At 43.2% G+C, this 27,003-nt stretch overlaps 1 long non-coding RNA gene across 1 annotated transcript; it reads right to left on the bottom strand.

The window, feature by feature from the left end:
- LOC140907686 (uncharacterized) lies at nt 1-25,599 on the bottom strand. The gene is made up of 4 exons (XR_012157576.1): nt 25,385-25,599; nt 3,974-4,065; nt 3,510-3,601; nt 1-1,933 (listed from the first exon to the last, which is right to left on the bottom strand). It is a non-coding gene; the product is annotated as an uncharacterized lncRNA (long non-coding RNA).
- Between the last annotated feature and the right edge of the window lie 1,404 nt (nt 25,600-27,003).

Below are 27,003 nucleotides of genomic sequence, written 5' to 3'. Positions count from 1 at the left end.
ATAATGCTTTTGTCTTGGTGTGGAGATAAAATTATTGATGTTTGTGAAGCACTCAGACACAACAGTAATGAGCGTCATAGAAGAGACCATGAGGAAATAAATAATTATGTACTCAGAGCTGGCTTGAGATGGTGTACAGTGCCCTCTAATTGAAAGATGGGGATAAAAATACTGAACAGCTGCCTCATTCCCTGAGCGCTATTTATCCTGTTTACTGAATGAGCTAGGAATCCTTTGGAAAAAATAATATATGGTCATGTAATTAAAGAGTGTCATACTGCATATGTCCAAGAATCTGGAATTAAGGTTGTACAGGCCATCTAAATTTCAGCACTTCCCAACTTTTGAGCAGTTGCAACATAGATAACAGTCTTTTAACGTAGTGGTTTTGTATGGGGTTTTTATTGCTGCAGTGCCTAAAGACCGAAGTAGGATCCAGGCACTGTAGAGACATAACATGACAGAGTAACCATGAAGAATGTAGTCTAATTTAACACCAAATAAAATGAGTGTGTGACAAATAATAGGAAGGAAGAGGTGAGAGGGAGGATAAGGGTAACAATAATAATATACATTTAAGTAGGCTAACAATGTGCATAACTCAAAGGTTCTGAATCTGCTAATTTTTAAAATGCTATCTGTCTGTAAATAAATATCAGTAATTCCCACTGGAGAGGGAGTTATCCTGGGTGAGATATAGGGGTAGGAAGAGGCTTTGATCTACATCGTAAACTTTAAATGCTTATAGCTTGATTCTCCGTTCACCCTGTTTTCACACCAGTGTATCTCCATTGACTCCCCAGGGATTAGTCTTGATTCTCATTAGTGTGAGAGGAGACTCAAGCTCTTTGACTTTAACATGCATAAGAATATCTGGCTTTCCATGCTCCTACCCTATGAATCTCCTATTTTCCCACATTCCTTTCCATACCCTGCCTCCACTCATCCCTCCTCCTGAGGTATCATTTCTGAGACCAGACTGCATGGTTCCATGCCAACCAGACCACTATTTCTAGTCCATGTCCCTTCGAATTCAATGTACCTTTACCCTATCTCCTACCTTCTCCCTCTCAAATTCATGCTTGGAGTCAGTAGTGATTCAGTTTCTATAAACATCTAAAAACAATAGTAAGCCTCATTCTGTAAAGATGTGAAAATAGCTCTTGTGGGTCGGATTCAATCCACTGAAGTCAAAGGAAAGACTCTTAGGGACTTCAGTGGGCTTTGGATAGGGATCTATATTGTTTTAAAAGAAAATTCAGTAAATATCTGTGAGGTGTTGAAAGGGGATTTGGAAAGCCAAACATAATGAGGTAAATGAGCTCCTGGTGGTTGCTGAAGAAAACACACCCTCAGTATTCCTGGCAACAGAATCCTTCCAAATCAGCAGACAGCTATGAGTCAGACAGGTACTTGCCACTTTATATCAGTTTCTTGATGTTACTGTAGAAAAAGTGGTTAATATATCAGACAGCCAGTGTATTAACAACAAATCATGCGGGAATTCTGATAGTGTTCATTTACCATGTGTCACTGACTACACAAGCATTCCCTTAAAACCAGCTCACTACCAGACAATGTCACAAGCACAAAGTGTTCAGCTTCCATGCTGTCTATCTGAGAGCATAGATATGGTTACAAGGTACTTAGGAACATGAAAAGACTCAGACATCTTCAGCTAATCCACTGTAAGAAATAATTTAGAAACAGTGTTGGGAATAGTTGGCTATTGGGTCTCTGTCACTGTTCCATATTGTAAGTTAGATAATTGTTTAATATTTTTGTAATATATTCAAATTTAGCTAAGAAGTTACTGTTTCAAATGTCACATCTTTCTCTTGATACCAGATATCCATTGCAAAGGTGGACAGCTACTTCTGTTTCGTGCCTGTAGAGCTCAAACACCCATCAGGTTGATCACTTCAATTGGCATCTGAAAAATATAGTTTAGAATCCCAGATAAATTTAATCACACATTTTAATACTTCCAGGAATATCTTGCAGGCTTTTGAAGGATAAGTTGTATCTTTTGAATCATTTTTGTCCCATCAGGTCTCTACATCCCCTTCTTGTGGAATCTGTGGTGTTCTCTTACTCGTGCTCCTAGGACTTATATAGTGATATCTTGTGACTTTTATTGTTCATTGCCTTCCTTACTAATCTCACAGTAATTTATTTTTATTAGTATGACCAGTTCTTTCTTGTATAATATATACATTGTAATTGGTCACCCTTACAGGGGGATGGCCAGAGCATTTTGTTAAACCAAATTTTGCACTTGACAGCATGCCCATATATACAACTATTCAGATGCAAGTGTTTAAGGCACTTCAGCTACTGGGCCTTATAGGTTCTACTGGGCCCAATAAAGCATTCTCCCAACTAAATTAGTCCTTCCTCGGCCCTCAGACACCCCATTTCCCTGACCCACTCTTCATACTTCCAAATGCTCAGAATCTTCCCACCCCCTTTCTGATTTATGACTCTTCTAGAGCAGGGGGTTGGAGAGCAGCAGAATCACTAACCAGCAGATTCATCACTTTGCTTCCTGCAACCTAAGCCTTCTCAGCTGATTCATCGCAGGATGGTCTAAATGTACCCTTTAAAGCAGTGCTGGTGCTAGCCGATTGGGAGCCCTAAGTAGGAATATTTTTGCCTCCCCTCCCCAACACATATTAATAATTAATAGGGGGCCTGCTTGAGTTGCTTGGGGCCCTAAGCAATTGCTTAGTCTGATTATGCCTAGTGCTGGCCCTGATTTTAAAAAAAAAGTGCCACTGTGGCTAAACAATAAAGTAGATGAAGCAGGATAGCTAATGTGGTGCCAATTTTAAAAACAGGCTCCAGAGGCAATCCTGGCAATTACAGGCTGCTAAGCCTAACTTCAGTACCAGGCAAACTGGTTGAAACTATAGTAAAGAACAGATTTATCAGACACCTAGATAAACATGATTTATTAGGGAAGAGTCAACATGGCTTTTGTAACATGGCTTCTCCTTTTACAATACTTCCTACAATATTCCAGGCCACATACTGCCAACGTTCTAAGCATTTATTTTTTCCTCAAAAAATTAAATCTACTTCCTGATGTAGAATCTTCAAATGCAGAGTAGGGTTGCTCCTCAGGCATTTAAAAAACAGCAAGCATTTTATACCACAGCTAAAATCTATTAAAAATCTCTAGCCTTAGGTAGTGTAATAAACCATCTCTAGCAAAATAACTAGAGTTACAGAATAAAACCCAGAAACTGCTGTGTTTGTGAGAGTGTAGAAACAGCACTGAATTGAAGCACACAAAGAAACAGAGCATTTGGGAAGCCTTATTACAAAACTGCATGGGATTTAAATAACTTTTTTTCTCCTTCTTGCCTCTTTTAAAACAAAGTAATTTGCTTTCTAAATAATCATTTTCAGAACTTAATATTATATTTATAAAGTTACAGCTCCCTGTCACAAGAACAATAAAGTTCTCTTCCTCAATGTTTGGGCCATTCCAAAGACTTGCTCACCTAAGCTTCACCGTACTTGCATCACGGAATCAACTCATAAGAGAGTTTTATAATTCCAGACCCAGATTGAGACAAGAATGGAAATCCCTGTACTGTGAATATACAAAAACAAAGTATAATATCAACATTATTTTAACATAATGTAAAATACAGAGAAAAAGAGGGAATCTAGATTACGCTTGTTAGTCTGGTCTTCACTTTTGGGTACAGCATCCATGGTATGCCCATTGCCAGTCATAGGATTTCTACTTGACGTTTGGCTCCTGGAATTAGTAGAAATAACTCACCCAAGCCTAAATGTGTAACACAGATGTTTCAGAAAAGTGGTGTTATATATGGTATGTTTATCATTTAGAAACAATACGTAAGATAAGGACAAAATGAGACTATTGACTCATTTTCTTTGGTTTTCTTGATTTAGATCAGAATTAAACAATTAAAAAAGGAATGAGTTTCATACTCACTTGTTAAAATCCACTTTAATTGTATTGGATAAGTTCATATTTAGTCTGTCATATTGTTTTACTGAAGATTCATGATGCATGGTGCTGTATGTCTAGGCAAAGTAAATATGTTACAGACATGAAGAAAAAACCCACATGCTTTTGCGTATATACTGAACTATTTCAGTATGTAAACACATCACAGTTCATTCAGTGAATCTGGAAAAGAAATCCAATAACAGCCTTGGATCACTGAAAGGATTAAGCATGGCTGTGGGTAACCCTTCATTTTTACCCTCATAAAAGCAGAAGTAATAAAATAGGCTAAATGTATATATATGTTTACATCCTTATTAAAGGGATTTTTTTTATATCTAAGGAACAATTTATATGCACTTTCTTCATATAGCAAACCAGGTCCTATTAAACAATCTGGTCATGCAATGACTAGAAGTTATTAATGATCCTAGATTTCAGATAGATTGTGGGAAAGGGTTTAAAGGATTAAAATTTGGAATGATCTTGTTATCTGTGAGGCCCTGGAGATGTAAAATTTAATATTGAAGACAAACTAGGATGATTTGTGAATTTGAACTCACAGATTATGAGAAACTTTCAGATGATGGTAGCAGTGCACTTTATTACTTTGATATTAATGACAAATATTTCAAAGAATAAATTACACCATACAATGTATAAACTAAGTAATTTGAATGAAGAGTTTCTTGTGTCATCATGAACTGTTAGAATTAAACATAAAGTTTATTTTGCATAAATCCAGAATAAGAGATCTTTCTATATGCATTATTCCAATATATTGATGACAAGCTTAATTCTTGCATTGGAAAGGCAAGCTACCATATTCAGCCAACTGACCAAGCATGTATGGGATTACGGGACACTAACATTGAACACCAAGATACAGATGTGCATCTGAGCATGTTGTTATATGGTGGCAAGGCCTGGACTACCTACAACAGTCATGAGAGAAGGCTAAACACTTTCCACACCTGCTGCCTTCACTCTATTCTAAATATTAAGTGGGAAACCAAAGTTTCTAGCTCCAAAGTACTTGAGAAAGCAAAATTGCCAAATCTAACCACTGTTCTCAAACACAGAGCTCTCCATTGACTTGGTTATGTGCACTGGATGAACAATGGATGCATTCCAAAGGATCTCCTGTACAGAGAACTTGAGGATGCTCCAAAACCATTGGGATGACCTAAAAAGAAAAGGAGTACTTGTCTCTCAGGTGCCACAAGTACTCCTTTCCTTTTTGCTTATACAGACTAACACGGCTGCTACTCTGAAACCTGGGATGACCTAGACTCAGGTTCAAGAACATTTTCATGAAGGACTTGAAAACTTTCAACATCAACACCACAAACTGGGAAGATGTAGCTGTTAAGAGGCTACAGTGGAGGGCTGTGCTGCACCAGAGAGTCAAAGAGGCTGAAGAGAGGTGATTTAGAGAGAGGAAAGTAAAGAGGAAAGAGCAGCAGGCCTCAAGTATCAGTAATGCACCAGCTTCTTCCTCTGGCTCTGTGCCAAGGGCTGTTGCTCAAGAATTAGACTTTTTAGCTGCTTGCAATGCTTCAGCATGACACATAGCAACTGAACTGCTTTGGTGCTCACACCATTGTCTCTCAAGATGGTTGGCTGCCATTCACATTGGTTCCCATAGGTGATTATATTTGTACTATATATTTTGGTGTTCCTCAGTATTGCCAGTTCCAAGTGTTCAGAAGTTATGAGTCAGGCCATAAGATTTTTTTTTAAGTCTCATGATTTTTAACTCAGAATAGAGGTTTTCATTTATCTTCTGTTTTTTGTGCCTTTAGGGTTCACTTGTTTCACATTTCCAATCTTTTCTCGGCAACAATTAGTGCTAGAAATTTACTTTTCCAAATGAAAGCTGAGATGCTGATGCAAGCTTTTGATGCCAGTGGCAGGGGATTTAAGAAAAACTTAAGTGTCATGATAAAGTCATGAGGGTTGGCAACACTGGACCTTACTTGACAGCAGGATGACCTAAAACAAATCAGTGCATTCTGACTACTTCAGGTATTTGATAGGCAGTTCTTGAGTGATGCACTGTCTGCAGGCAATTGTTTCTTCTTAAACAAATATTTCCTTTTGTTTCTGGCTTCTTCTCTGCTATTGTCATCTTCTCTCATGACTTCTCATTTAATTTTCTTCAAATGGAATCATCTCAAGAATGAAAGGCTGAGACTACAGTGAAAGGAATAGGAAGCACAAGGTGGTCCTGCAGAAATCTGTATATCGTGGAAATGAGCTGGATGGCGATTCTCTCTGCAGGAAAGAGTAGTGATTTGGGGGAGTGGCAAGGGTTTGATCAGCAAACTATGGGATACACTGGACTGACTGTAGTGGCCACAACCCAGTTGCACAGGTGAACTGTTTCTGGGTTCAGATGTGAGGGAGGAACTGATCTCAGGCAGAGTTGGTTCACTCAGGCAGTGAGTTTGGGACTAGACTTTCACTGTTTCTGTTTATCATATTCTGTTTCTCTATACAGACACCGGTTTAAATTCCAAAGCAGCATATAGTCCTTAGCATTTTTAAAGTGTACCACAACAGTGATTTGCATGCTTCAAAAAGCCTATACTCCAATTACAGCTATTTTGCACAGTCAGAATAAACTAGAGTGAACATAGATGAAAGAAAAAAAGTCCCCAGGGCATCTGTCCGTCCCCCCTCCCCTCGTGGACCCCCCTCCCCGGATGCATTATTTATGCTGACAGAAGCTCATTCAAATTTGGAATAAATCTAAAATATTCTTCATCTCCTACTCTTTTTCTATTGATCCTTTAAACTAATTGTTTTTATAAGTACATTTCCGTTGAAATTTCTTCTTCTTTGTTGGATTTTCCTACCCTTCCTGGCCTGTTGATGACGATGGTGGTGGTGCTGATATCATCCATAGTTGCAGAGGAAAAATTGAATCTTGAATTTCTTATTTTGGCACATAAGAGGGGAACTGGCTTGTTTAAACACAACTTAAAGTGCACTTATTTGTAATTTCTTATTAAAGGTTGTAGATATACTCTGTTAGGGACAAATCCTAAACCCGGTGACTGGCCTCTGTAGCCATCCAGGCAGATGCACTGGAGGAATGAATCCTCCCTCAAAGGCGGTGGAGCCACTCTGTGGAAGTTACTGCAGTGCAGTGGCCAAAATGACCTCTGAAGTCTTTCACATTGGGGAGGATCGACACAAAGGGAGAGAGTCTCCAGCCCCACCATTTCCACACGCCTTGTGTGCTGCTTTGAAGAGCCAAGTTCTGCCTACACTAGGGTGTGCAATTCCATCAGACTCTTCCCACAGCTTTTGCCGTAGAACCTCACTGATTCTACTGTCTGCCAGGGGAGCTGTCACACTCATGGAGGAGGGGGCCGGATTGTAGCCTTGCTGATCTGGAGTTTTAAATGTAGGTGTTTATAAAATGTTTAATATTTTTAGAAAAAAAGAAATGGGAGTCTTAAATCCCTACTGGAAATTCCAACTGAAAATTTTTAACTGCTTTCTACAGGTTCCAGTGGCAATTAGTTGTTTGAACAATGTAATGGGGCCTACTGGGTTAATGGTTTACTTGTCCTTGGGTTAATGGTTTACTTGTCCTTGAGTAGGAGAGACCTGCAGAAATGAAATCATGCTTCTTGAAGGATTTTAATGGAGTTTATTGGAATTTTCATAAGGTTTGCCAGAAAAAAAAGTTTGGCCTTTAACGTTTCCTTCCAGATTGGTATCCAAGCTCAGTGACATACTTAAGCACCAGGGCCATCCTTAGGATTTATGGGTCCCTATGCAGTATTATTAAACTGGTGTTCCTATGCCTGACTTGGGGCACAGCCATCACCCCCACATGTGGACCCCCAGAGGACCCTGCCCCCATAGCTGACACACACTGAGCTTCGTACACAGCAGCTGCTGCAGCTGCCTGGGCTCGCAGCCCAGGGTGGAGTGGGTAGGGACAAGGCAGCAAAGGATACCGAGCCGCCCGGCCCACCTCACGGTGGTGGAGAGTCACAGTTCCCCGCAGAGACGCCCGTACCCTCCGTCATGCAGAAAGTGCCACGCCAGCGCATTCAGCTCTGTGAATACGGCCCCTGCCTAAGGAACTGCAGCACATGCTAGGTGTGTGGGAGCTGACCCACTTTTACCTGCTGTCCCAGTGGTGCCCCAAATTTTTGGGTGCCCTATGCAGCCACATATACTGCGTATGCCTAAGGACGGCCCTGTTAAACACATATGTAAATGGGGGAGTGGTCCTGCTATTGAGTTCGCCTGGAGTGAGCCCAGTGAGGCTTACATCTTGCCAACTTCTCTGAGGAAGCTCATAGTAGGAAGGTGATATGGAAGGGGGGGGGGTTCAGCTGTTGTGACCTGCACTGGATGTGCCATGTTTGTCTTTCTTCCACAGGACAGAAGTGACTTTGTCTGTACAAAGTGCAAGCTGGTCTCCATATTGGAAGAGACGATTGAAGGTCTGGAGCAACAGATAACGACCCTGCGTTGCATACGAGAAACGGAGGATTTTCTGGACAAAAGTCAGGATATGCTTCTACGGGCACAAAGCTCTAAAGATTTAGAGCAGGTTGCACAGCGGAGCCAAGAGGCCAGTGAAGAAGCTTGGCAACATGTGACCTCCAGAAGAAGAAGGGGGAATGTCCGGGTTCCAGCAACGCGGACACAGGTAACTAACCGCTTTCATGTTCTCTCCACAGGTACCATTGTGGAGAGTGGACCAGATGATATGTCTGGGGGGAGAAAGCAGAAGGAGACTCCGCTGGTTGGAAGGCATGAGATGCACTGTCCTGAGATGGGGGGTTCCATGACCACCACTCCCAAGAGAAGGAGGCGGGTGGTGGTGGTTGGGGACTCTCTCCTCGGGGGGACTGAGTCATCTATCTGCCGCCCTGACCAGGAAAACCGAGAAGTCTGCTGCTTGCCAGGGGCTAAGATTCACGATGTGACGGAGAGACTGCTGAGACTCATCAAGCCCTCGGATCGCTACCCCTTCCTGCTTCTCCACGTGGGCACCAATGATACTGCCAAGAATGACCTTGAGCAGATCACTGTGGACTACGTGGCTCTGGGAAGAAGGATAAAGGAGTTTGAGGCGCAAGTGGTGTTCTCGTCCATCCTCCCCGTGGAAGGAAAAGGCCTGGGTAGGGACCATCGAATCGTGGAAGTCAACGAATGGCTATGCAGGTGGTGTCGGAGAGAAGGCTTTGGATTCTTTGACCATGGGATGGTCTTCCATGAAGGAGGAGTGCTGGGCAGAGACAGGCTCCACCTTACGAAGAGAGGGAAGAGCATCTTTGCGAGCAGGCTGGCTAACCTAGTGAGGAGGGCTTTAAACTAGGTTCACCAGGGGAAGGAGACCAAAGCCCTGAGGTAAGTGGAAAAGTGGGATACCGGGAGGAAGCACAGGCAGGAATGTCTGTGAGGGGAGGGCTCCTGCCTCATACTGAGAATGAGGGGCGATCAGCAGGTTATCTCAAGTGCTTATATATGAATGCACAAAGCCTTGGAAACAAGCAGGGAGAACTGGAGGTCCTGGTGATGTCAAGGAATTATGACGTGATTGGAATAACAGAGACTTGGTGGGATAACTCACATGACTGGAGTACTGTCATGGATGGTTATAAACTGTTCAGGAAGGACAGGCAGGGCAGAAAAGGTGGGGGAGTAGCCCTGTATGTAAGGGAGCAGTATGACTGCTCAGAGCTCCGGTACGAAACTGCAGAAAAACCTGAGTGTCTCTGGATTAAGTTTAGAAGTGTGAGCAACAAGAGTGATGTAGTGGTGGGAGTCTGCTATAGACCACCGGACCAGGGGGATGAGGTGGATGAGGCTTTCTTCTGGTAGCTCGCAGAAGCTACTAGATCGCACGCCCTGGTTCTCATGGGTGACTTTAATTTTCCTGATATCTGCTGGGAGAGCAATACAGCGGTGCATAGACAATCCAGGAAGTTTTTGGAAAGCGTAGGGGACAATTTCCTGGTGCAAGTGCTGGAGGAGCCAACTGGGGGGGAGCTTTTCTTGACCTGCTGCTCACAAACAGGGAAGAATTAGTGGGGGAAGCAAAAGTGGATGGGAATCTGGGAGGCAGTGACCATGAGTTGGTTGAGTTCAGGATCCTGACACAGGGAAGAAAGGTAAGCAGCAGAATACGGACCCTGGACTTCAGGAAAGCAGACTTTGACTCTCTCAGGGAACAGATGGGTAGGATCCCCTGGGGGACTAACATGAAGGGGAAAGGAGTCCAGGAGAGCTGGCTGTATTTCAAGGAATCCCTGTTGAGGTTACAGGGACAAACCATCCCGATGTGTCGAAAGAATAGTAAATATGGCAGGCGACCAGCTTGGCTTAACGGTGAAATCCTAGCAGATCTTAAACATAAAAAAGAAGCTTACAAGAAGTGGAAGGTTGGACATATGACGAGGGAAGAGTATAAAAATATTGCTCGGGCATGTAGGAATGAAATCAGGAGGGCCAAATCGCACCTGGAGCTGCAGCTAGCGAGAGATGTCAAGAGTAACAAGAAGGGTTTCTTCAGGTATGTTGGCAACAAGAAGAAAGCCAAGGAAAGTGTGGGCCCCTTAATGAATGAGGGAGGCAACCTAGTGACAGAGGATGTGGAAAAAGCTAATGTACTCAATGCTTTTTTTGCCTCTGTCTTCACGAACAAGGTCAGCTCCCAGACTGCTGCGCTGGGCATCACAACATGGGGAATAGATGGCCAGCCCTCTGTGGAGAAAGAGGTGGTTAGGGACTATTTAGAAAAGCTGGACGTGCACAAGTCCATGGGGCCGGACGAGTTGCATCCGAGAGTGCTAAAGGAATTGGCGGCTGTGATTGCAGAGCCATTGGCCATTATCTTTGAACGAGGGAACGGGAGAAGTCCCGGATGACTGGAAAAAGGCTAATGTAGTGCCAATCTTTAAAAAAGGGAAGAAGGAGGATCCTGGGAACTACAGGCCAGTCAGCCTCACCTCAGTCCCCGGAAAAATCATGGAGCAGGTCCTCAAAGAATCAATCCTGAAGCGCTTACATGAGAGGAAAGTGATCAGGAACAGTCAGCATGGATTCACCAAGGGAAGGTCATGCCTGACTAATCTAATCTCCTTCTATGATGAGATTACTGGTTCTGTGGATGAAGGGAAAGCAGTGGATGTATTGTTTCTTGACTTTAGCAAAGCTTTTGACACGGTCTCCCACAGTATTCTTGTCAGCAAGTTAAAGAAGTATGGGCTGGATGAATGCACTATAAGGTGGGTAGAAAGTTGGCTAGATTGTCGGGCTCAACGGGTAGTGATCAATGGCTCCATGTCTAGTTGGCAGCCGGTGTCAAGTGGAGTGCCCCAGGGGTCGGTCCTGGGTCCGGTTTTGTTCAATATCTTCATAAATGATCTGGAGGATGGTGTGGATTGCACTCTCAGCAAATTTGCGGATGATACTAAACTGGGAGGAGTGGTAGATACGCTGGAGGGCAGGGATAGGATACAGAGGGACCTAGACAAATTGGAGGATTGGGCCAAAAGAAATCTGATGAGGTTCAATAAGGATAAGTGCAGGGTCCTGCACTTAGGACGGAAGAACCCAATGCACCGCTACAGACTAGGGACCGAATGGCTAGGCAGCAGTTCTGCGGAAAAGGACCTAGGGGTGACAGTGGACGAGAAGCTGGATATAAGTCAGCAGTGTGCCCTTGTTGCCAAGAAGGCCAATGGCATTTTGGGATGTATAAGTAGGGGCATAGCGAGCAGATCGAGGGACGTGATCGTCCCCCTCTATTCGACATTGGTGAGGCCTCATCTGGAGTACTGTGTCCAGTTTTGGGCCCCACACTACAAGAAGGATGTGGATAAATTGGAGAGAGTCCAGCGAAGGGCAACAAAAATGATTAGGGGTCTGGAACACATGACTTATGAGGAGAGGCTGACGGAACTGGGATTGTTTAGTCTGCAGAAGAGAAGAATGAGGGGGGATTTGATAGCTGCTTTCAACTACCTGAGAGGTGGTTCCAGAGAGGATGGTTCTAGACTATTCTCAGTGGTAGAAGAGGACAGGACAAGGAGTAATGGTCTCAAGTTGCAGTGGGGGAGGTTTAGGTTGGATATTAGGAAAAACTTTTTCACTAGGAGGGTGGTGAAACACTGGAATGCGTTACCTAGGGAGGTGGTAGAATCTCCTTCCTTAGAAGTTTTTAAGGTCAGGCCTGACAAAGTCCTGGCTGGGATGATTTAATTGGGGATTGGTCCTGCTTTGAGCAGGGGGTTGGACTAGATGACCTCCTGAGGTCCCTTCCAACCCTGATATTCTATGATTCTATGATTCTATTGTGGGGAACTTTTCTGGCTTATAAATTACCCTAGTGGAATTGGCTCGTGAAAGGATCTGAGTCCTCACTCCCATTCTTTTTACCCAGAGGCCTGCCTGATCTCAAGGACTCCCCTTCCACTCTTCTGTGTGGCAGAGTCCTCGTAACCCCCAAAAAGCTGGGCCCAGGATTCCTGGGGCTCAACCCCCAACCTTGTTGTGGTCACTTATGACAGGGGCTAGTGTGTCCTCACTCCGGGGTGCTCTCTCTGCACTGGACACTTCCCCAACCCACTGATCATTGTATATAGTTCAAAGCAAATACAATTTATTAAACAACAGCCATTTAAAAAAATAAGGAAAAAATGGGAAACGTTAAAGAAAAACACATAACCCGCTCTGTGGGCATGGGACATCACAACCAGCAGTCTCTAGAATGTAAGGGAAGTTCAGTCTGTTCCTCACATGTCCTACGCCTCCTTCCCAGACCCCGGCTGCGCTGCAGGGATGCAGTGGGTTGGACACTTGTTCTTGCGGTGGGTACATGCCCTCAGGGTCTAGGTGGCATAACATAAACTGGAAGTGACTCCCAGAGCTGTTGAGCCCTGCCCCGTACTATCACAAGCAACTCTGCCATATAATCATTTATTTTTTGTGCCATACCTAGATTAGCTTTAATCTCTTTCCCATCCACACTACACAGTGGCTTAATCTCATCCTTCCTTATCTCTTTTTATATACATAATTTAAAAAAAATCTTATTTATTTTAATTTCCTTGGCAAGAGCTAATTCAGCTTGACTTTAGCAATTCTCACTTTATTCCTACATTTTCTAACCTCTATGATGTAGCTTTCTTGGCTGATCGACCCTTTTTGTATTCCGTGTAGGCTCTCTGCTTACTCCTAATAACCTTTCTGAGGTGGTTATTTATCCAGTTGGATCTGAACCTTTTCCCTACAAATTTTTTTCCCCTTGCTTGAGATGCAAATTTCAGATAGTTTTTGTATAGTTGATTTAAAGAAATTCCAAGCCTTCTCCACACTGAGGTCCTTGAGCTCTTCAGTCTAGTTGATTTCTTTAACTAATTCCCTTAATTTCCAAAGTCTGCCCATTTGAAATAAAAATCATAGTTGATAACCTGGCTTTGATTCTCTCTCTAATTTATTTATCTCTCTAATCATATGAAAGAAATCTCTATCTATATCAAAGACTGACACAGGGTTTATAGCAGACCCCTTATGCTATCCCAATAGAACCTCTTTTTCAATCCTTCCCCAAACTGATTTTTTACTTGAATAGATTCTGTTTTGTCCATACAATCACTTATTCCTTTACAGTTTACTTCTTTATTGATGTACAGTTATACCCTGCCACCTTTATCTTTATTGCTGTCTGCTAAACACCATATACTCTTAAATACCCATATTCCAGTCATGAGTGCTATTCCACCATATTTCTGTAATCCCTATAATATCTAGTTTATCTCCTGCAACAGTAGTTCCAGTTACTCCATTTTATTATCCAGGCTTCTTGAATTCATGTACAAGTATTTCAGTTGTTTCCCTCAGACCTCATCCAGTTTTCTAGCTGGGATAGATATAGGCCTTTCACTAACTGTAACACCTACTTGACTACTACTCCAATCAATGTTTGTATCTGTTTTTCTCATTGCTGTCCATACTCTTAACTTGTGGTGGTCCTTTATCGCTTACTTTTTTCTTCTGATTTTCTTCTTCCTGTGTTGTGAAGCCATGCATGGAGATTTCATGAGTGTCTCAGTCTTCTCCTCTCCTCTTTTTGCCTAAAATCCTGCTTATCAATCATGCCAGCCTTGATCCCAGAAGATTAATACCTCAGGTACTTGAGTAGAGTCCATCAATTGGGAAAAGTCTTCTTTCTGTGAATGCCCCCCAATGGTCAGTCATTCCAAAACTTTCCTCATAGCCCCAATCCTTGAGCCCCCAGATTCCTCATTATCTTGTCATGCCTTCCCTTCTTTAGAGACCAGAAGTATTCCGCTGAAAGTTACCTGAGCTTCCACTTTTGTACCTAGCCGAGCACAGTTATCCTTGATCCATTCTAATGGGAATTTAGCAGTGTCATTTGTCCCAAATGTGCAGCACAACCAGTGGTTAATTTCCCAGCTCCCATCACAAACATTTTCAGACTCACATCCACATCTTGGATCCTTGCTCCTGGCAGACAAGATACTCTTCTGTTCTCTCGATCTGCTCGGATGACAGGCCTGTTGATTCTTCTGAATATGGACTCCCTGATCACATAGACCTGTCTCTTCCTGATGTTGGCATGATTCTGTTTTATGTTCTCTCTTGCAGATCCTGTATTTCATCCCAGTTTTTTCTTAGGCTACAGTCCCTGGCTATCTCCATAATCTCTGGTTTCTTACCCTGCCTTATCTCATGGTCATATTTTTCCATGGATCACCCTCTTCTTCTCACAGTTTGCCCTCCAGGTCCTTTCATTGCGTAGGTATCCACAAATCTGAGTTGTCTGTACTTCCTCCTGTCTCCCCTCCTGCACTGTACATGTAAATCTCCATCTGAATTCCATCATTGTCTCCAGCTGCATCTGTACTCTTTGAATCTTCTCTGCCATGAGCGCTATCAGGCAACATTTCTTGCAGAAGTATCTTCCTTCAGCTATCCACTCAAGGATGATGTACATCCCTCAGCTTCTGCATCCAACCATCTTCTTTGTCTCCTCTCCTCTATTGGTCACTTCTAGTGTTACCTCAGTAATCATCAAAAGTAACTTATTTTCTTGTGTGCTTTAATTCCAGTGGCTCTAAGAAGCAACTGTGCAAGGTTTTTTCCTAAGGTGCTCAGATATTATTGTGATGGTGACCATTCTTGGCCCAGTTCTATTCAATATCTTTATTAATGATCTGAAATATGAAAACACTGTTGGTAAAGCTTGCAGATGATAAAATTTGGTGAGAGTGGTAAATTAGAACAAGTCAGGGATATGGATTCCTTGGTGAGTTAGACTCACTTGAACATTTATTTTAATACAGTCAGTTGCAAGTTATATATCTAGAAAGGAAATGCAGGTCACAATTAGGTTGGGGTCTGTATTCTGGAAAGCAGTAACTTCAAAAGCGTTCATAGAAATGTAGGGCTTGAAGGGACTTTGAGAGGTCTTCAAGTCCATACCCTTGAACTGAGGCAGGACCAATCTCTGCCAGATGTTTGGTCAACCTGCACTTAAAAATCCCAAGCGATGGGGATTCCATAACCTCCCTTGGTAGCCTATTCTAGTACTTATTATCCTTAGAGTTAGAAAGTTTTTCCTAATATTTAACCTAAATCTCCATTGCTGCAGATTAAGCTGATGACTTCTTGTCCTACCTTCAGTGGACATGGAGAACAATTGATCACCATCATCTTTATAACAGGCCATAACATATTAGAAGACTGTTATCAGGTCCCCTTTCAGTCTTCTTTTCTCAAAACTATACATGACCACTTTTTAACCTTTCCTCATAGGTCAGGTTTTCTAAACCTTTGATAATTTTTGTTGCTCTCCTCTACACTCTCTCTAGTTTGTCCACATCGTTTTTAAAATGTGTCATTGTGAATTGGATACAATATCCGAGCTGAAGCATTACGAGTGCTGAACAGAGAAGAACAATTGTGTCCTGTGTCTTGGATCTGACACTCCTGTTAATACACACCAGAATGATACTAGCCTTTTTTGCAACTGCATAACCTTGTGGGCTCATATTCAATGTGTGATCCACTATAACCCCAAGATCCTTTTCAGCAGTAATGCTCCTTTTACAGTTATTCCACCATTATGGTGGATAACTGACTGAAAATGACTGTGCTGTGTAATGTGATGGGTAAGAGTCCAAATTCGGTTCTTGGATGTATAAGCAGCAGAATATTGAGTAGAAATAGAGAGGTGATATTACTTGTATATGGCATTAGTGATACCATTACTGGAATACTGTGACCAATTCTGGTGTCAACTCTTCGAAAAGGATGTTGACAAATTGAAAAGAGTTTGGAAAAGAGCTACAAGAATGATCTGAGGTCTGTAAAACCTTACTTACCTAGAGACATTGGAGGCTAGGTAAAGGCTGCCAGTGACCTTAAAAAACCCCTCTTCTCGGGGCAGGGGTGATACAGGCTGCAGCGAGGGTAGTGGCAGCAAAAAGGAAAGGTTTCTCCTAGGGGGAAAGCTGCCTTCCCTCCCTATAGAGTTTTTATTGCAAAATATTTTCTATTTTAATTCTAGCAGTCATTAAGAGGCATCTACTATAATAAACTGCATCTAATTGAAAATAAGATTAAAAAATACTAGGTTTGTGAAAAGAAAAGGAGTACTTGTGGCACCTTAGAGACTAACAAATTTATTTGAGCATAAGCTTTCGTGAGCTACAGCTCACTTCATCGGATGCAGCGGTTTGTGAGTATGTTGATGAAAAAAATCTGGAGAACTAGATAATTTTGTTGCCTCGGGGTGATCTGAATTCTGATCCAACTTCTTCAAATGTTGGCTGTGCTCAAGAATTCAGTGAGTTTTAACTATATGGCATAGTTGAAGACTGCCTTATTTACATCATTCAGGACAACAAAGGTCTGACCATACACTCCTACCCACCACATTACACAGGAGAGTCATTTTCAGTTGGTTATCCATCATCATGGTGGAATAACTGTAAAGGAAGCATTATCGCTGAAAAGGATCTTGGGGTTATAGTGGTTCACACATTGAATATGAGCCAACAAGGTTATATAGTTGCAAAAAAGGCTGATATCATTCTGGGGTGTATTAACAGGAGTGTCAGATCCAGGACACAATTGTTCTTTTCTGTTCAGCACTTGTAATGCTTAAGCTAGGGTATTGTATCCAGTTCACAGTGCCACATTTTAAGAAAGATGTGGACAAACTGGTGATAGTTCAGAGGAGAGGAACAAAAATGGTCTTTATTAATATTACACACATACACACACAAAATATTAGAAGAACATTATTAATGTTGCAAAGTCAAGCAGAGTTAGGAAATTCCAGGATTCAGGTTGCCCTTGCAACATTAATTTTGCCCCCTTGTGCAACATTATAATGCAGTCATTGATTACATGATCACATACTATATTTTCCCACAGATCTCAGCCTCATTCAGTAGACAAAGAAGACAGTGCTGACATAATGAACAGATATTCCATATTTTGTCCTGAATGACATGAATAAGGCAGTTTCAAATTTGCCATCTAGTTAAAACTTATTGAACTCTTATGCATAGACAACAGTTGAAGAAGTTAGGTCACAATTAAACTAAATTATTAACAACTGTTGTATCTAATTGTTATGATTACTGACTATGGATAAGATCAAGTTAGTAACTCAGGTCACTCGTAAGTGAGGCCATTGTTACATCAGAGGTAACTCAACCAATCACAGAATCATTGAAATGTAGGGGACCTCAGCTGGTCATGAACCTTCCTCTTCAACTAATTTGCATTGATAGACTATGTGGCCCAATTGACACTATTCTTTAAGAGTTCTGTGGTCATGCTAATTGCTGAGACTCATCAGAAGGAACAACTGCTTCAGTGGGCTGGATCAGGTTTGTCAAAGTGAGTCTCCTACTTGACAAGGTGAACACCCTCCTCAGAGCATAAAAGCATGAATTAAAGGAGGGCTGAATAGCACCCCAATCTCCATACATTCACATATCCCTCCTGCTCTTGTATTTCTGCTCTTTCTACTCCTCCTTCCTATTACATCCCTCAACTTTGAAACCTTCTGATGTGTGAGACAAGCCATTGACGTGTGTGATAAATGTCCGAAATGTGGAACACCTGTGTTTTGTTGCAGGTTTCATCATAAACAGATTATAATATTTTAAACTATAAAATGTGATTTAATTTTTTTCACTTTTTGAATAAATTAACCAGTGTTTCAATCTGTTGGAGATGAGGAGGGGTTAGAGGGAGCGGTCACTCTGCCTAGACTGCTCAAGATTTGAGAAGGGATGCAGGTCAGTCCCTGAATCAGCTTCTTGTTGGCCATCATGGAGAGGGAAATTTGGGGAGAGAGGGTAGATCCTGCTCAAGCTGCCCCTAATTCACATAATGCAATCCCCCAAATTCCTAATTCAAGTAAAGCTCCTCCCCATTCCTTAATTCAAATAATGCACACCTCACACATACAGTTCAAATAATAGTACCACCTGCTCCCCAATTCACTTAATGGAGCCCCCTCACAAATGTAATTAACAGGGGGCACCTCTATTTGCAGAAACTGCTATTGTTTGCTTCCTGCGGGCTTCACTAGCCCTAGAAAGCCCTCAGCTGCTCATTTCCTTACTGGCAGCTCCTGGCCTCTCTGATGAGCAGAGACTTGTGAAGGACCGAGTACTGCTGGCTGGGTTCGGGTACGGTTTGGACAGGGGATGAGGGAATTAGTCAACTGGGTGACACCATTGTCACAATAAGGGAGGGGGAAGCAGGAAATAGGCTGCAAAAAGAGTCCAGCACCTCAGAGCTGGCTCTGCTTCTTCTTCATTCCTCCTTCTTGTGTAAATAGTGTCAGCCTACCCTGCTCCCTTCTCTCTCTCCTGCTCCCCTGTCTAAAGCTCATGGTCTGCTCCTGGGTAGCTCCTTCTCTTTCCATCTCAGGCGGTTTTGCTCCTTAAAGGGGGTGGGGAACACAGAAGGGTAGGAGGCCCAGTATCCCTCCAAGTACAGCAGGTATCTCATAATAGAGTACACTGGACAGTTCTGCACATCTCTGGTGAGCTTCCCATGCCTGCTTACGTCCCTGATCAATCTTCCATGCCCAACCTACCCAGGGCTGTTGTCCCCCTCCCCTGGGTTCTCTCTCCACAGTGCTGCTTTGTGATGGTAGAGTGCGGAGGTGCTAAATGGGAAGGTGAAAAGTGGGCGGAGGCAGAGGGTAGGATTGTGGTGGGGTTTCAGAGGGAGAAGGGCTGTGTGTGAGAAAGGGAGCAGTGTTAGAGAGCCTGGGGCATAGGAACAGACATCTGGGTTGCAGCTCCACGGCTATTCTCTTTTGGGGCATGCTGGAGCTGAGCCAGCAGAGTCACGAGGAGCCTTTTGAGCACTGATGTTCTAATGTAGAGGGGCTGGGTTGTCCATCCCAGACTCCTACTCAGTGCACAACATTGGTCCCCTGCACATAACTTCCAGGTCCCTTCCAGCCCTACATTTCTATGATTCTGTGATAACCCTATTCCTCTCCAGGCCTGATACACATCCGTGGCCTCTGTCCACTATCCTGAACATTGCCACTAAATGTCCCTGTTCGCTCTACATTCCTGCTTACTTACCCTGAACCCCACAATTGGATGCCAATGACCTGTGCGAGATGGTTTTGAGTTAGCATTTTCATTTTCATAGCTGCTAGGAAAATGGAGAAAAGGATGGGTGCCAGTACGCAACCTTGTTTTACACTAGTTCAGAAGACAAAGGACTCAGAGGTAGAGCCACTGCACAGGATGGAGGCAGTCATCTGGTCGTGGAGGAGTCTTACAATGGTGATAAATTTACTTGGGCAGCTAAATTTTGACATGATTTTCCACAGAGCCTCACGGTTGATAGAGTCAAAGGCTTTGGTCAGATTGATAAAGGCATATACAGCTCCCGGTGTTGTTCTTGACATTTTTCCTGGAAGTTCCTGGCTGTGAAAACCATGTTGGTGCTGCCTCGTGATCATCTGAAGCTACACTGGGACTTTGGAAGTACTTCCTCTGCAAGAGGGAGCAGGTGATTCAGTAAGATTCTAGCAAGAATCTCCCCAGCGATGGAGAGGAGGGCAATGCCTCGATAGTTGCCACGTTCGGCCCTGTCTCTCTCTTTGAAAATGGCGAAGATGTTAGTGTTACGTAAATCAGTGCAGTTTCTTTGTTGCACCAGATTTTGAGGAGCAGCAAATGAAGCTTGTTAGAGATTATATCAGTAATTTAACAGAAAAAAAGTGTGTGGAAATGCACAGTTGAGGCACATAAACAATGGTGGCTCTGCCCAGTAATGACATCATGAGAACCTCCCCCAACCTAATATTTAACCATCATTTCCCTTTAATCTAGCACCACAAACACTATAATGCCTTAAGTATCATATTTATTGCATGGCATACAGGGCAGAGTTAAAAGATTGTTTGATATATTGCTAAACCTTAACACATTTGGGTTTCTTTTAAGTTCAGTCTTAACTCTGAATTTCCTGGATGTGTAATGCTTGTTTTGGGAATAATTACAACATGCTTGTGATCATTTTACTTTTAAATTACTGATATGTGCTATCAACTTAAACTCCATCATAACATTGTATTTGTCTGGGACTCATCATGAGAATTATTAATTAAAACTGAAAAGTAGGTAAACAGCAGAAGTAACATTTAGTCATTGCAATTTCATCCTAGGGTCAGGGCCAGTGTAACCACTAGGCAAATTAGGCGGCCGCCTAGGGTGCCAAGATTTGGGGGTGCCAAAAAGGGCTCCGGCGGGATGAGCGGCGACGAGCTCGCAGGTAGGAGGCAGCCGGGCGGAGGAGGGGCGGGGTTGCAGTTGCCCCCCTGCGCTGATCACTCTCCCCTTGCAGGTGCCAACCCCATGCCCAGCCCCGGCTCCCCTGGACCCGAGAAGGTGAGGCAGGCTGCGGGGAGGGAGCGCTGGGCACCCGGGCTGTGGGAGTGAGGCGAGGGGGAAGGCTCGGGCTGCCAGGGAGAGGGTTTCATGTGCTGCCTGGGGGGCTCTGCCCCGTGTGGGGGAGGCAGGAGCCTGCTGGTGCTGAGGGCTTGGGGGGGACCCTGAGTGCCAGGCTCTGGGGGGAGGAGTGGCATGGCGTGGCTGGCTAGGCTGAGGGGGGAGAAGCCGGGGGGGGGGCGCGGGGGAGGCTGTATGCCAAACTCTGTAGCCGGGGGCAGGGTCCCGTGGGCCGGCCAGGCTGAGGCACGGGCTAGCTGGGCCAGAGGGGGCTGCGTGCCACGCTCTGGAGACGGGAGCAGGACTCAGGCATGTGCCGGGCAGGGCTGGTGGGGGGCTTGCTGTGTCCTGGGAGGGTGCTGTGTGCTGGGTGGGAGAAGGCGGGGGGGGGTGCTGTGTGCTGGAGGCTCTGGGGGGAAGCAGAGGGGTTGTGTGCCGGGGGGCTCTGGGGAGGGCTGTGTTCGGGGAGAGTGTCGGGGGTGGGTGGGACAAGCATACTGCTTCACTACGGTACAAAGTGGTAATGTTCGTGCACAGCCGTTACCCATTCTGACAGCCTGTTTATAATGCTACGTTTACTAGTTTTTGGAGGTTGTTGACTGAGGCTAACTATTTTTTGTTGTGTTGTTTCAGATCTAAGACTCTGGCAATTGCTGCTGCATCATTTCGCTAATACTTTGTGTCAATTATGTGTGAGTCCGGGGGAGAGGGGGAAGGCAGGGCGCAAAGTGGAAGTTTCACCTAGGGCGCAAAATATCCTTGCACCGGTCCTGGGGTACTTAAGAAACTCGGTGAATCAATCTTGGAACAATTAGCAATTATCTTCGAGAACTCATGGAGGACGGTGAGGTCCCAGAGGACTGGAGAAGGACAAACATGTCTTTAAAAAGAGGACCCAGAGAATAATAGACCAGTCAACCTAACTTCAATACCTGGAAAGATACTGGAACAAATGATTAAACAATCAATTTGTAAGTACCTAGAGGATAATAGGGTTATAAGGAAATTTGTCAAAGGACAAAAACATGCCAAATGAACCTAATTGCCTCCTTCAACAGGGTTGGGTGGATAGGGGATTTCATATATCTTGGTTTTAGGAAGGCTTTTGACACAGTTGCACATGACTTTCTCATAAGCCAACTAGGGAAATGACGCCTAGATAAAATTACTAGAAGTTGGGTGCACCACTTGTTGAAAGACTATACTGAAAGGGTAGTGATTAATGGTTTGTTGTCAAATGGGAGACCATATCTAGTGGGAGGCCTCACAGGGGTCAGTCCTGGGTCTGGTACTGGTCAATATTTTTCATTAAAGACTTGGATAATGGAATGGAGAGTATGCTTATAAAATTTTCAGATGACACCAAGCTGGGAGGGGTTGTAAGCACTTTACAGGGTAGGATTAGAATTCAAAACAATCTCGCCAAATTGGAGAATTGATCGGAATTCAGCAAGATGAAATTCAATAAAGACAGGTGCAAAGTACTTCACTTAGGAAGGGAAAAACCAAATGCACAAATACAAAATGGGGAAATGATCTGAATGCTTAAAAGGATCTGGGGGTTATCGTAGATCACAAATTGAATGTGAGTCAACAATGTGATGCAGTTGTGAAAAAGGCTAATATTGTTCTGGGGTGTGTTAACAGGAGTGTTGTATGTAAGACATGGGAAGTAACTGTCATGTTCTACTCAGCACTAGTGAAGCTTCACCTGGAGAACTATGTCCAATTCTGGATGCCACACTTCAGGAAAGTTATGAATAAATTGTTGAGAGTCCAGAGGAAAGCAACAAAAATGATGAAAGGTTTAGAAAACCTCCCTATGAGGAAAGGTTAAAAAACTGGTCATGTTTAGTCTTGAGAAAAGAAGACTGAGGGGGGACGTGATAGTCTTCAAATATGTTAAAGGCTATTATAAAAAGGACTGTCATAAATTGTTCTTCATGTTCACTGAAGGAAGGACAAGAAGTAAGGGGCTTAATCTGCAGCAAGGGAGGTTGAGTTAAATATTAAGAAAAACTTTTTAACTATAAGAGTAGTTAAGCTCTGGAATAGGCTTCCAAAGGAGGCTGTGATATCACTGGAGGTTTTTAAGAAAAGGTTGGACAAACACCTGTCAGTGATGGCCTCGATTTATTTGGTCCTGCCTCAGTGCAGGAGGCTGGACATGATAACTTCTCAAGGTCCCTTCCAGCCCTACATTTCTATGATTTGAAATCAAAAATATATCTACTGTTCCAGTTGTTCTTTTGTACTTGACTACTGTGTCTTTAGAATGCTTTCTATTAATCAATATTTGATTCAGTGAGACCACCAGCTAAGAAAATAAAGGAGAAGAAAAGTCGAAAGTCTGTTATATTGTGTTTAATTGAGAATAAGGGATGAAATAGTCTGTTCAAATTTCAGCTAGTATTTCCTTTTAGAATTCAGGCTGTTAAAATAAAGGAAAAGGATAGTGAGATTCTAGATCTTGGGCTGGGAATATGTTCCATTGTACTGGGTTAGCTTGCAGACAGCAATGGAAGACATATTTACATTGTCACCAATGTCAGAAGAGGCTAACCTTGTATAGCCAAAGCAGCCACAGGATATTTCAGCAAAGATTTGTTTTTTAAATTGACTGTCATTGTGATGACTCAGACTCTGCTGAATACCACTAAATTGTAACTGAGACTTTTATTAATATTTCACTTGGAATTTTCTGCTGGAACATTTCTTAATGATAGAAGTTCAAGTAATGGTGATATATATTTTCCTTATAAGTAATTTTGAATGTTCATAAATGTGCTTACTATAAGTATGATATGGGAAAATAAGTTCTTATTTTTGTCTAAGAATATAGTAGTTAAAATAAATGTCAGGCTCCATTTAGCCAATTGTTGAAACCTCCTGTCTTGTATCTGAGGTGGTTTGGCAAGGTCCTGTCTTGCATTTGGAAAGGTTTGGCTGATTAGCTGATGGGTATGCTAAAATGGCATAAAGAGCCCTTTCAGATGACAGTTATTAGATTTAATTACGAGACTATGTTGTATTTGGATATACTGTGATATAAGGTTGAAAGCTGGACAGTTTGAAGGGTGGGTTTTTTTGGTTCCTCCTTATTAGAGGTAATTTTATGGCTGTCATTCATGTGTAATAGATGTAAAAGGTTTTTTTTCTAATACTATTTTCTAACCGTATGTTCTCTCCTTCTAAGGCCCTGAAGATCTTTCTCTTAAGGGTTTAAAGGATTAGGAGAAGAAATTATAATAAAAGAAACTTGTCTGACCAGATCCAATGAAAGCAAAACTTTGAGGATAGTTTTCCTGCTGCATTGCTTTCTTGTCATTATGATTACTGTTAAATTCTAATTTATCTTTTCTTCCAAAAGTAGGTTTGTGATCCCTTACTGAATAAAAACAACATTTTTCAGAAATATTGATGCATAAAAAGCAATGCAAAATAGTGGATTTCTAATAGGCAAACTTTAGGGAGCCAAATGTGTGGAGTGCTATCTGATGGATTGAAAAGGAAAGATGCTCAGGAGACTATATAGGTGGCCCAGATGAAAATAATTTTGTTCAGACTAAAGAACAGGAAGAAACAGATCACACCAATATATAGCACAAAAAGAATCTTTAAAAGGACATTGTTGGATAAACTAATAATGTCTCTTAAAAATGACAACACTCCTTTACGCATTTTACTAATAACATGAGATTATTAGAATTTAAACAACTTTAAAAATATACTTTGCTTTTTACTATTATTTGTTTACATTTACATTTTACTCTTCTTGAACAATGAACACAGATGAGGTTGTTTCATTTTTGTTTACAATTAGTGTCAGGGGCGGCAATTGTTTTATAATTTTTGGTGGTTCACAGAACAGGTCCAAGTCCCGTCTCCTCCCACACCTGCCTTGTAAGCTGATATATATTTTTTAAAATAATGTAAAAATGGACTGGAAACAGTAAGCGTGTAACAGTTTCCCTTTATTGCACAATGTGGGGGTGTGGGGGGGGATGAGGGCTCTGGCTGGGGGTGAGGGCTCTGGGGTGGGACTGGGAATGAGGGGTTTGGGGGGGGGATCAGGGCTAGGGCAGAGGGTTGGGGTGCAGGGGTGAGGGCTGCAGAGTGGGGCCAGGGATGAGGGGTTCAGGGTGCAGGAGGGGGCTCAGGGCTGGGGCAGAGGGTTGGGGTGCAGGGGGGTGAGGGCTAGGGATGATGAGTTTGGGGTGCAGGCTGGCTGCCCTGGGGCTGGGGCCAGAGAGGAAGACTCCCCTGAGCCCTCTCCCCACTGGCAGCAGCGAGCTCCGGAGGATGGGAGGGGAAGACCTCCCCTGTCGCTCCCCCCCCCCCCCGCCCCGCCCCGCCCCGCCCCGCCCCGCCCCGGCAGCACACTCACCCCGCACCACTGTCACTGCATGTGCTCCTAGGGCCCCCTCAGGTCCAGGAAGCCCCCTTACCCCTCCTGTGGTTGGTGCAGGGGTGGGAAGGGGCTGCCATCACGTATGCACCTCCTCCCTCCGCAGGTGGGAGCTCTGCTCCCTTTTGTAGCCAGCAGCGGCAGCCGCCGGTGAGGGAGCACAGCGCAGAGCGGCAGGGCAGCCGCCCGCTGCCCAGGGCGCAGGCAGGGACACTCCCGGGGAAGCACATGGGGGCAGGAGGCAGGGCTGGGGGATGCTCCGGGGGAGGTGCATGGGGCGGCAGGCAGGGCCGGGGGAGGGACCTGGCCCCGAACATTGGTGGAGCCGGGCCCCCGTGCTCTGAATATTGCTGGAGCACGGGCACCACGGGCCCATATAACTCGTCACCCCTGATTAGTTTTACTTTTTCTTTTTTGTAGATGCACAAGATTTCACTTGTAAACAATGCAGGAGAAGGTTGCTAAACTGCAAACCTGCTCTAAAATTGTAAAAGTATATATGCTACCTTCTAGGCACTGATTGATTAATGCCCCGAAACAAGTCTAGGATACTCAGAGTTTGCAAATGGTGCTGGTGCCCCTATCAATCACAGTATTCACAAAGTCCACAAATCTCACCACTTCACATTGGGGCTCCTCTTTATTAGTGCAGATTATTTGATGTGGTCTAATATATTGTATTTAGGGCCTGATCCGATGCCTGCTGAAGTCAGTAGGAGTCTTTTCATTGACTTTAATGGGTGTTGGAACAGCCCCTTACAAAATGTTAGTCATGGTAGTATCTAGGCACTGATTAGGGAGGTTCTATTTTATTCTTGTTTGATGCAACATCCATGGTGTTTTCTTAATTTCAGTGTTTGCATACTCTGTACACTTCAAAAAATATTTTTGTGGTGTGTTTCCCTGTCTTAGTATGAAATAGGGATTCTACTGTAAAAACTGTTGGAGTTTTTATCATTAGAATTTTTAAAAAATTCGGTTCAATTTAGGACTTTAAAAATTCATGTCACAATGGCCCTCCCTGCTTCCAACAAAAAGAGCTTGAAGTCTAGGCGAGATCCCAAAGCTGGGTTTTCCACACAGTGTGTTGCCAGCTCCTGTGCGAGACTGCTGGCTGGCTATTGTTTAACTTTAAGAACATTTTATGAGTGCCCTGTTTCTTACATGTGGTTCAATGGTCAAAGGAGAAATTAATAATGAGCTTCCCAGCATAAAATAACTGTTCAATACTCAAAGCTTCACTGAATAATTTTCTTTTCTAAGATACAGTTGAAGACAATTTACTGAAACTGGCAGTGCAAAAAACTAAAACTGCATGCTTTAAAAATACTTTAACATATTAGAAAATTGTACTAGAGTGATAAACTATTAACCATTCACTTTTGGAGACCAAAGTTAAGTTGCTAGTTGTGATGCTTCCCAAGGTCAGAAGGGAAACTGTTTAGTGGGCTAACAGTAATCTCTATTTGTTATGTCTACAGATATATATTATATTTAGAAAATCACCACATGATACAGCATTATGAAGAATCTAGTTCAGTCCAGCCTAGAATTATTCATTTTTGCTCAGTTGAATTTTTGGCTAAATACTATTCTGA

The sequence above is a fragment of the Lepidochelys kempii genome, chromosome 2, assembly GCF_965140265.1.
Source record: "Lepidochelys kempii isolate rLepKem1 chromosome 2, rLepKem1.hap2, whole genome shotgun sequence".
NCBI classification, from domain to species: domain Eukaryota; kingdom Metazoa; phylum Chordata; order Testudines; family Cheloniidae; genus Lepidochelys; species Lepidochelys kempii.
This window is presented reverse-complemented; position numbering and strand designations above follow the sequence as displayed.